Here is a 12,096-nt window from a genome sequence, read left to right on the forward strand (position 1 = left end):
TTCCATGCAGCCCACACGCCCAGACAAGGTACTTACACGGGGCTGAGAGAGGCACAGCGCACACTCCACCTTCTGAGGAACAGCTGACAACCTACCACCCACAATATGTGGCATAACTGGGAGACAGGGCAGGGGGTCTTAATTTGTTTAATGATAATGATACTCATGACACTGCTCCCCAATTCTTAGTTTCCTTTTGACTTACCCAATTCTATTATTTGTTGGGCATTGTGCAAGTCACTGGGTTTTCAGTGATGAAATAGAGAGTCCCTCACTTCAAGGACCACTGGCACCTTAGATACAGATTTTTCTGCAATTATATCTGACACCTGAAATAAGTATGCAGAGATCAGGGCTTAAAAACTTGAGATCTGTGTGTTCTCAGGTACAGATAGGTAGAGGGTCTTTGATTCAGAGGAACATGGATCATTCCATGAAAATTCCTCTCTGCAGAAGGATGCACATATGTGCTACCCAGAAAATTCTACTCACAATTCTAGGGAGTACATAGAGCTCCTGAAGGCCATTCTTGAGCCACCTGGGGCCCAGGGGTCACTGGTTAAGCAGCTTTGTTGCTAAGAGAAGTACTAAACGGGCATGCATACTTGCAACATGTAGTATTGTCACAACATGTGGACCAGTTTGCGTGAATTTGAATAGTAAATTAACAGAAAAGAAAAAATGTGCACAATTAGTCAACATGTTTTGGGTAATGAAGAAAGAAAAACTCTTAATTCATCAGCTACACTGAGCCTGAGTCATTGGAATAACCAGACCATAACCAAAATAGGGCCCCTATCTGCCCCAGTTAACTGTGCCCTTTCTACACATTCTAATCGGAGCTACCTGTAAAGAGAGAGACTCTCTGTCTCTGGACCAACATAGCAAACTCTATCTATATGACATATATGACAACTACATCATGTACTCTATTTACATGCATGGTACAATTTGATTTAAAATCAACTACTACTCTTTTCATAGAGCTGTGCTGTAGTTTTTCAATAAAACTTAAACATTGTCCTGGGTAAATTAATGCAAAATCCTATAAAGTGACTTATAAGATCACTGACTCAAAAAAAAAAAACTTGCAATATCTGCTGAGGTGGAGGTGTGAGCACACCTTTGGGTAGGTGAGAACGCCCTGGAGTTTGGGCTGTTTTCTGCATGATGATTCTTAATACAACCTGTACTTAGCTCTATTTTCTCTGCCAACAGCACGTAATAAATACTATCAAGATGTCTCATTCGTGCACCTTGATGACTCATAGATGACAGTTTGAAAGCACTGAGAGTATTTTGAAGAGTACAGATAGTTCCGATATAAGAAGCCAAAAAGAAAGAAAGAAAAAATAATGACTGTAGAAAGGAGTAAAGAAATAGTCCATCATATGTCAGAAGGAGAATACCACAATGAAATTTATGCGACGTGCCAAAGACACAGGGCATATAAGTAGAAATTATGGCACATACAACTTCTCAGAAACCAAGAATGCAAGCAAATCTGCAAGAAAGCTTGTAACCATTGGTTAAATCACTTTTTAAAAAACTTAATTTCTGACCTTTATTTAATGCCTTGAGTAAAATTTCCCTTTTAAAGTTTGTAGGCATCCTTATTTCTAGCAAGAGCAATTATAAGGGGTTTTGCTCCCATTTCTCATCCTTTGACTTATCAAAAACCTACATCACATCAGGTTAAGAGTCGGGATAAAACCATGCATTTACTAGTAGACTTCCCTCGGCAACTTTCTGCATCTTTCACAGGGTCATCAAGAGTTTACTGAAGAATCGTTGCAATAAGCAAAATAATTTTATCTAAATTGTTCTTATCTACCTACCTCCTTTCATTCCTACTTCACCCAAGTGAGATAACTAGAGACACAAATGACTTAACATCTTCCCTCTTATAAAAAGAATGGTAAGAAACTGAAGCACAAGTAGGTGCTATTTCTACCCAGAGTCACACAAAGATAGGAACAATATAGGAACAAATCTGTTTCCTGCCTTCATGTTCGTTTTATAAGACCAAACTACCTTCCAAGTTAATGCCTCCTCACAAATGGATCCCAGAAAAGAAATACAACTGCTGCATTATAGAGTGTAATAGACAGGCATTTTCCTAGTTAGATAAAAAAAATTGAAATATAAAAATTATAATATGCTTTGTGACAGTCTAGTAAATAGAAAAAAAAGTAAATAATATGGCTTTTCAAAGAATTTGCCTACTTTTGGAAATATCCAAATGTCCTCCACTTCATCACAATAAATAAGGAAGACATTTTAGAGAAACAATTTCAACAATCTTCCGAAATGGTGTCCTAAATTTGGAAAAAGTGTTTTTTTCTCAACCACCTCTGATACTTTTGACTCCCCTCAGCAATGTATCTGCAAGAAGTCATTTAAGAATTGAACCAAATAACCCATCAGTATAAGGAAATTACTAGAATTCAATAGGCTAAAAGGTAAAGAACCAACAGAACCTTTGGGTTGGAGATATAGCTCATGAAACAGATTTACAAATAATGTGCAGTTCTGTGGACTGTGGGGACATAAGGACAGCACTTGAGCATCTCTGGGGCCTTGGGTGGGGGCTGCATGCATTTTATGCTTCCTCGAGTTAAAAAGGAATAAAAATGTTTCTCCACGTCTGGAAATGTTACCTCTCTCTCTGGTTTCATTGTGATCTATCAGCCCATTTTGTGGTAAACTTTCAACTCCGGAGTGCCTTTCTTATTCACTTTTTCCTACCAAAATCCTAACCACTCCTCTGTCCTACAACTCAAGTGTCACCTTCATCATCTTTCTTGAGCCATCCTGTTAGATTTCATCTTGTCTACCACCCTCCCGCCCGCACTCTAGTTTCTTTCCAATGAAAGCACTTGTCATACTCCACTTGGTATTCAGTTTTCAAAAATGTCTCTATGTCCCACTAGACTGTGCCTGAACACCTAACCATTCTTAATACTTATTTCACTGAATTGAAGTGAATTCCAACTAAGACCCAAGAGACAATCTTCAAGTACAGATTAGTGTGGAATTGAGTTGTTATTCACGGCCTTTCTACATCACAGACAGCCTCAGTGTTAGTGATGACCTATTCAAATATGGGGAGACATTTTATTTAGATTTCATTTCTTGGGCCTTAGAATTAATTTTGGCCCCTGACTAATAAGTAAGTAGCTTTCTACACACACACACACACACACACACACACACACACCTTGCCATCTGACAAGGAGGCTCCGCGTCACCCACAGAAATGACGAGCATAACTTCTACAGTGTTGAACAATTTTATCAAGTGGATCAGAGGGCACTTCAACAGAGAACTGCCTGAGAAGGCTCTCATCTATCCACTCGGGAGGACAGAAAGAAATGATGATTCATTATCATCTCGGGTGTAACAGCACAGCCTGGGCAATCCTAATGAGGGAAGATGCTCAGAATCTATGGCGAGCCAAGTGGCTCTGATTAAGAAGTTTTAGGCAGAGATGAAAAAGCAAAACTTTTTATTTTTTTTTTAACCAGACCTAAGAAACTTTTACATTTCCTAAAAGTGCTAGAAAAAAAAATTAGGTGAGATTACTGTCAGAAACACCTCAAAAGTAAACATTCATTTAAAGTCCCGAGGAAATTCCACCGGTTACGTGGACTCTTTGAAAACACTAAATGGAGGGTCCTGTTTCCAAGTTTATTTCAAGTGAACCTTTACCTACATGAGCTGTTAAGCATCCACTCTCAGACTCTTGGACCACATGCCATTTTATTTACAAATATCTGGGTGTGATGTCCATTTATTCTTAAAACTTTTTAAATATAAGGAATAGCAAAGCCTGTCTTGTGTCATTTATGTGGTTTTCCTCGGCGGTAGAGAGCAAGGGCACACTATAGCTTTTTGTGTCCTTCTCAGCAAATCCATCTCAGAAATTCAGTCACCCACATCGATGAGAGGCATGAGGCAAGAGCTGAGTAGGTTGTAAATGTGCTTTTATGTTCTAAATCTCTAATACATATCTCCAAAGTTGACTGGCCAAAAATGCAATTAAAATATCAGCCTGCATCCACTTACGATGATAAGTTCCTAATTATATAGTGTAGCGCACTGTGCATAAGGTACTTAGGCAAAATCACTCCATTTTGCTTTTCTTTCATTTTATAGTGAATAAAAGACAGTTATGAAAAGCCATGGGTGAGGCTTTGCACAAAGCTGTATTTCTCAGCGAGCCTTGCCTGAAAGAAAGCACACCCTGATTAAAGGCTTAGGAAACCGGCATGGGATCAGTCTAGGCTACAGGAAAGGGGAGTGCTGCTGGGAGCGGGGTGATGCCAGTCTGCTTAACGCCTCCTGGAGGTGTGACAACAGCATGGGCACACAGCCCCTTCCCAAGCGTGCATACATTTCCTTCTGTAAGAAATCAGCACGATTACTTTAAACACGTAATCACCTTAAAAGTTAATTGTAGAATAAAGTCGATTAGAAATGTCAAGTAATTTCAAGCAACTAATTAGAAGTCTCTCTCTCTCTCTCTCTCACACACACACACACACACACTTACACACATGCACACACACACATATCTCATTTTTTTTCATCTTCTGGGGATGATTGCATGTCCATTAAGTATTTCAAAAGCCCAAGTATCCATGACTAGATGAGTGGATGAAAAAGAGAGGGTATATTTACACAATGGAATACTGCAGGGCTGCAAAAAAAAGAAGGAACTCTTACCCTTTGCAACAGCATGGATGGATCTGGAGATTATTATGCTAAACAAAATAAGCCAGTCAGAGAAAGACAAGTAGCATACGATATCTCTCATATGTGGAATCTAATGAACAAAATGAAATGATGAAAAAAACAGGTTTAGAGGCAAAGATGTATGGAATAGACTGACAGACCTTGGGGGGTGGGGGGCGGGATGAATAGGTGGGGGGACAGGGAAAAATTAACCAAAGAATTTATATGTGTACTAGTATATGCATAGCCCATGGACAGGGGCAATAGTGTGGTGAAGGCCTTGGGGGCGCAGGGCCTGGGTAGATAGGGGCAAGGCAGAATGGGGGATATCTGTAACAGTGTCAACAACAAAAAAAATCCCCAAATTTCTGCCATATGTCAAGCTCTTCTTCAAAGATGCCTCACTGGCAAAGCTATTCACAGAATAGGCTCCTGTTGAAAAAGGAGTCCTTGTGCTCACTTTGGCAGCACACATACTAACATTGTCGACCACACAGAGAGATTAGCGCGGTCTCTGCTCCAGGATGACACGCAGCTGTGAAAAAGGAGTTCTTGCGATCAGGAGATAGGGGAAAGGTGACAGATTCATATTTGTCATGAGAGAGCATGGCTTAGAGTTGTCAAGGAGAGTAAAGAAATGTAAGAAACAAATTGCTCTGTTACATTCCTAGTGCTGCTCTTACAAAGTACCACAAACTTGGTGGCTTAAAACAACAGACGTTTATTTTCTTGAATCTCCGAAGGCCAGAGTCTGGAATCAAGGTGTCGCAGGACCACACTCCCTGGGAAGGTTCCGGGGGAGAAGCCTCATGCCTGTCCCAGCCTCCGGCAGCTCCAGGTGCTCCCTGGCTGGTGGCAGCATCCTTCTAATCTCTGCCTCTGTCTTCACGGGGCCTCCCCTTCTGCGTTTTCTCCTCTTCTGTCTGTCTCTTCCTCTTCTTATAAAGACACTTGTCATGGGATTTAGGGCCTATAGGGATGACAGTATACCCCCCCCCTATAAATACACGCTGATTTATTACAGGGATAAGTTGGTTTCTTTGGGGATAAGAAAGGAGGAGATGCGAGAGGAGATGCAAGCATTTTATTAATTTGCGATGTCTTTCCCCGGCAGGCAGGGTAGCAAGTTCCAGGATAAACTAAAATCATCCTTAAAAAAAAAGTTACCCCCTAACAGCCCTGGCCAAAAGTTAAATAAATAAATAAAAATCCCAATGACTCCTAATTGTTTATGAAAACAGAGGTTACGAAGGAGTTTCCACTGCGTACAGGAGGAAAGTGCAACTTCTGGTCACTCGAGGGGGAAAGGGTAGGAGTAGGGCCTGTGCAGGCTGGCTTCAGCCCATAGGGAGGAGCTGGGATGATCTCATCTTGAAATCCTTAACGTAATTGCACCTGCCAAGCCCTTGTCTCCAAATAAGGTCACATTCACAGGTGCTGGGGAGACCTGTGAACCTTTTGGGAAGAACCACCATTTGATCCACTCCAGTTACCGTAATGAACTCCCAGGAATAATGCCATTTATCACCTATCATCTAAAAGGAGCTTGCTCAGTTGGTTGGAGTGTCGTCCCATACACTAAAAAGGTAACAATCGATGTTTCTCTTTCAGATCAATGATTTTCTCTCTCTCTCTCTCTCTCTCTCTCTCTCTCTCTCTCTCTTCTTCCTTTAAATAAACAAACATATCCTCAGATGAAGATTTTTTTAATGGAGCAAGGGCCATAATGTGCCTGAGTCTCAGTCAGTGTCTCCATAGAAAGCAGATAGATTCCTATCTTGGAAAAGCTGGTTGAGATAGTACATGTAAATGCATTTGGTCAATTACACACACATTATTGCTAATAAAATGACTGACAAAACACTTTTACATATGTAGCCAAATGTCTTATAACCTGAAAGCTTAGCACCTAGTAGATACTCAAAAAAGTCTCTGGAGTTGTTTAATGAAAACGACAAATGAATTAAATATTTTCTGGAGGTGCATTCTCTGTGGAAGTGCCAAGATTCACATTCTATGAGCTATGTGCACACTGCTCACGTGTGGCTGGGATAACAGATATTTACCAGGGCTTCTTTCTCACCGTCTCCCCAGCAGGTCCTGTTTGGGTTGTAATTTCTTCTACAATAAATAAAGAAACACAGCTGATTCAAGAGCAGAATAAATTCCGAAATTAGAGTCTCTTCAAGGCCATGCACTTAAGTTTAATGTTACCCATAAAAATTCCTTCCCATAAAGAAGTGCAGAATTCTGTTCTTTTCCAAAATAAACAAGCCATTCCTTCCTGGTTACGTCGCAGCTAGGTCAGAAAGAGTGGCCTTACTCCTCAGCAGCTAGAAAATTTTCTTCACAAATTGTGTCTTGTTATTCTTCAGAATGGGTGTTTATACGGGGCATTGTTTGGGCTTAAAATTCAACTTTTCCGATACACATATCTGTTTGCTATATGAAGAGTACAGAGGCATTGCCTTTGTATAACTTATGTCTAAGGAAAGCAAAAGCTTACCCTGAGGATACTGGCAAGTGCATATTTCCTAAAGATGGTTCTTTCTCCACAATCAGAAACCGTGGAGGTGATTCTGATGCACCCAAATGCTTGAGAACCACTGCACGGGGGGGCCACGCCGGGGAGGAGTTTAAATCATAGGTCACTGGACCTCACTCCCCACGCTGAGTTTCTAATTCTGTAGGTCTGGTGTGGGCCCAATAATTTACATTTCTAACAAGTTCTAAGTTGTGCTGATGTGCCGCTTCAAAGTCAACACATTGAGAATCTCTATTTTAGATACAGAGAAAAGAAAGAATCCAGACTACACATTTTTTTTCCTCCCACATTTCTTCCCTGGTGGAAAGGTAAGTTGGAATGAAGAGAGAAGCGAGGAGAAGAGTGTGTGACATTAATTGGTGTTCCTCTCCATGAAAAAGAAAACCCTCAGGAGCAAGAAATAAATCACGTCCTAACCTTTGCACCAACAGCCCTGCAGACCTGAGCTCCCAGGAGCCAGCCTAACAAGGAGCACATAAGGTTGCAGAGGGCCCTGGTAGGGACGAGGCTTTAGTCTCAAATCAATAAGGAAACCAGAACCAAACACACAAGGGGAGAGTTGAACATATGTGACATATGGGACACACTTGGAAATAATGGGAGGGGGGCACTTGTGCAATCCCAATAGGTAAGAACTACAGCCCATGGAATTTGAACATGAAAGTGTATCTCTTGTTATTTGAGCTCATAGACTGGTGGTGCATTTGGCTTGTAGTAAAATATGGATGCTCAATGTCCTTTGTTACTTAAAAGGTAGCAATCTCTGTGTAGAATGGAGAAGATATTTTAGATTTTTTTTTAAATTTCCACTGTATCTATTACTATGCTTTACTTGCCGCAGACTCATCTTTACTTACTTCATCTCCCCCCAACATTAAGTTGCACATGCGATTTCTCAACATAAAATTTTTCTGTAGTTTTGTGTTGCCACAGAATAATTCGCAAACCCCTTAATTTGGCATGTGAGGTAGCAGCACTCTATCTTAGTCCCTGGACTTCGTCTTAGACATTTGTCTAGAACTGGGATCAGCCTTGACGGAGAGCTTGTTAGAAATGCAAATTCTTGGGTCCAACCCCAGACTTACTGTGTCAGATCTGCATTTTTAACAAGACTCCTCCTGCTGATTTCTCTGCACGTTACAGTCTGACAAACACTCCTGTAGACGACTGACAACCTTTCTTTCACCTTGGTAATCTTTTACTCATAACTGGTTGACACGGTCCGACTGACAACCTTTCTTTCACCTTGGTAATCTTTTACTCATAACTGGTTGACACGGTCCTATATGGGCATAAACATTGATGAGAGAAAAGATGGTGGATCTTGACTCCTATACCAGGTGCAAAACCTTCTTCGGAGCCAAATGCAATCCTCAGAAATGTTTGTACCTTTTCTAAGTTATTTGCACCAACTGGCCCTTTACAGAAGGCTCAGAGAGAACCACTGTTGGAAGCTAAAATAGTGACAGCAATAACCAGAGATGCCATTCCCCAGGCCCGGATGTGTACACCTGTACCTCAGGCCCTGCACTGCTCCAAACAGCAATTCAGTGAATGTGGATTACACCCAACTGCCAGTGATGCTTCTTTGGCTTCACCGAGGACAGTGCTATAAGAAAGCACAGCTGTAAACTCACCACCTGCTACCGGATTTAGTGCTGATACTGAACACAGAATAAAATCACTGTTAGAACTACTGTTGAGTTGTTTATACTCAGCTGCACCTGTAAAAGGAAGGCCTTCTTCTATGCTTACCCATGCAACAGAGCTGTGAACAATCATAAAAGGGTAAAACACAATCTGAGGCGTGACTGTGTATGTGTTATTTGTTGTTGTTGCTTGAGTATGTTGGGTAGATTATGTGAAACTGGGATCTTCCTTTTTTCTTCACCAGTCACCAGGTGGGGTTCTACAAAGAGCCGTAACCTCATTTCACTGGTTTTCACCTCATCTGCCAAAAGGATCTCAGATTGATGCCAAATGACCCGTGGGTGTTTCTTGGAAGTCGCAGATGTTAGCATATCTGTTTACACATGTCTGCTCCTCTGATGCTGGGTCCCAGCTATTGCCAAGTGCAGGGCCTAAGATGCTGGAAGCTCTCGTGACATGGTGCCTTCGATGGAGAGGCGCTGCTATAGAGATTTCCCTGAGACTGCTCCTTTCAGTTGCACTGGCTTGTTTTCCATCGGATCCAGTCATCTGGGGTTTGGGAGACAGTGGACAGACACCATACAAATCAGAAGTTCTCTCAACCCTCGTGTTATTGGAAACATTTTAATAGGCTTAGGCTAAGCCTTAGGTTCATTGAACCTGATGTTTTCCTTCACTATGAGTTTTCTCATAGGATGCTTCTTGGTCCCATGTGCAAATACACGTCTGCACAGCTCACATAGATATGCCCGGGGTGACTTTGAATTAAAATACCAGCTATGTGAGTGTCGCTTTAAGGTTTTCAATTCTCTTCTGGAAACACTTTGTAGTGGTAGGAAATAAGTTCATGCTACTATAAGGATGACTTTGAAAACGGACAATGAAAAAAGAGATGGCAATCTCCGGTGATTCCTTTTAGCAAAACTTAAATGCTATATTGTTTCATATGAAATTTAATTTATAAGCCAGAAATCTAAATTGATTTGAAAAATCATTTTGTGTAGCTTAAATTGTTAACAAGTGGTAGAATGCTATCTTGTCACAGACACAGTATATCTTATTCATATGGGGAAAAAAGAGATCGTAAAAAACAAAATTCCCATGAGAACACACCACCATTAATATCAGCACCCAAATTTACTCTGTGGCTCTTTTGTTCATAAAATTGTTTCTATTGCATGAACTTTAAGCCTGGTGGCCCTACTAACAAAGATATGTGAAGAACCATCAAGAACATCCAAATTCTTTTGCTTAAAAGATCATATTTTTAATAGAGGGAGTTTTGATAAGATGAGGGAAAATAAAAGCTTTCAAAAGAAAGTAAACTGAAAAGTATTATTAGGAAATTCCAATTAAATACATCAACTGGCAAAAAGAAAGAAAGAAAGAAAGAAAGAAAGAAAGAAAGAAAGAAAGAAAGAAAGAAAGAAAAAGAGAAAGAAAGGAAAAAGAAGCCAGAAGTAGAACATGAAAATGGAAGGTTGTTGTGGATAGTATTAGTGGTGAGAGTGTGTGCTGAAGGCTAACAAGCATTTTCATTTAGTGAAATTTAAGAATTTTCCAAAAAAAAATTGCTTTTAGATTTAATATTCAATTTTGGTGGCCTATGCTCAGCTTCCTGGGAACTACGAAGGAAAGATAAAGATGAGAGGATAAAAGAAAAGCACGGAGCATTTTGTCTTTGGGTAGTGGGCACACAATTCAGTATACAGATCATGTATCATAGGAATGTACACTTGAAACCTATATAATCTTATTAACCAATGTTGCCCCAATAAATTTAATAAAAAATAAAATAAAATAAAAGACAAATAAAATTTAAAAAGCAAAGCAAAGGATAAAGAGCAACCTGCATGGTGGATCAGGGCTTGGTTTGGATAGCCCTGTAATTGGCTCAGGGCTGGTGCTGTCTTTCCTTGCTTGAATCCCCTAGTGTTGACCTTGATAAATAGCATAGCAGATTAGATTGTCCTTGAGACTGAATGATATTTCTTGTTATTATTGAGTATGGGAAAACATTCATTCACTTTGTCATTTATTTAACAGGCATTTACAAAGCGCCTACTATACGTAAGTCCTATGGGAAACCAATACCCAGTATTTAGTATGAGTTTAAAACCTTACTTCTTTAAGCCTATTTAGAAATCTTCTTGCTTGATTAAACTGAGCTATAAATTTTATAAAATTCTGAGTTTATTTTTCAATATTATATACTAAGAATTCAAAATTTTACATTAAAAATCAAACAGATATTTTGGATTTCTGAAACAACTTTATTTTTAAGAAAGCACCAAAATTCCATTGCAGAAGGAAATTGTGTTTGGAGAAGAAGGAAATGCATTAATGTTTATTTGTCCCTGATTGGAAGATGAAACAACATAATTTTTCTTTCTCATTTTCCAATTTTGTATGTGATTTATCTAATTAAAAGTTATTTGCACAGCTCTTTGCTTTGGAGATAGCAATGGTTGAAAATCTTCCATTTTATAATTTAGAAACGAGTGACATTTGGTTCTAGTATAATAAAAGTATACTCTAGCAAAATATTATACTGGGAAGTGAAACTTCTCAAAAAATTAAGTTCGATTTGTATGAAACAACCAGTATTTCAAGAACATGCTGAAAAAAATGCAACACTGCATAGTTAGGTGGCACTAAAATGAAATTTTTACTCAATTCTGATCTAGGCACTGTGTTTGCAAGGATAATGTCATTACTGCAGACCCAAGGGATAAAGAGAGACAACCCAGAGGTAGTAGTATTACAAATGAGCCATTAAAAAAGTAATCTCTATGAAAATTTTGCACATTTGTAGGAGAGTATTCCTGAGAAGATGTTAAATCTATTTTCAATTTTAAAAAGTATACTATGAGCTAAGAAATAGAGCCTTTAACTCAATCCGTCCATATAAAGGTATCCACTTTTTTGTCCCTATGACCTCTTAGAAATGCTCAGAGAATCCTAGAGCTCCTAGTTAGTTGCCTTGCCTTTCCCTGTGCGATTGACATTTCAATGAGTATAGTCTTTATGAGGTGATAATCATGGAGAAATATTCTCTTAATCCTCCATGAAAATGGATCCAAAACCCAATTTTTTAAAAGTGTAGCTAAAACTAAGTGGGAAAAGGAGAGAGAGGGCGTGGGACAGGGGTGAAGGGTGGGGGG

Source organism: Myotis brandtii, unplaced genomic scaffold, assembly GCF_000412655.1.
Source record: "Myotis brandtii unplaced genomic scaffold, ASM41265v1 scaffold351, whole genome shotgun sequence".
Lineage (NCBI taxonomy): Eukaryota > Metazoa > Chordata > Mammalia > Chiroptera > Vespertilionidae > Myotis > Myotis brandtii.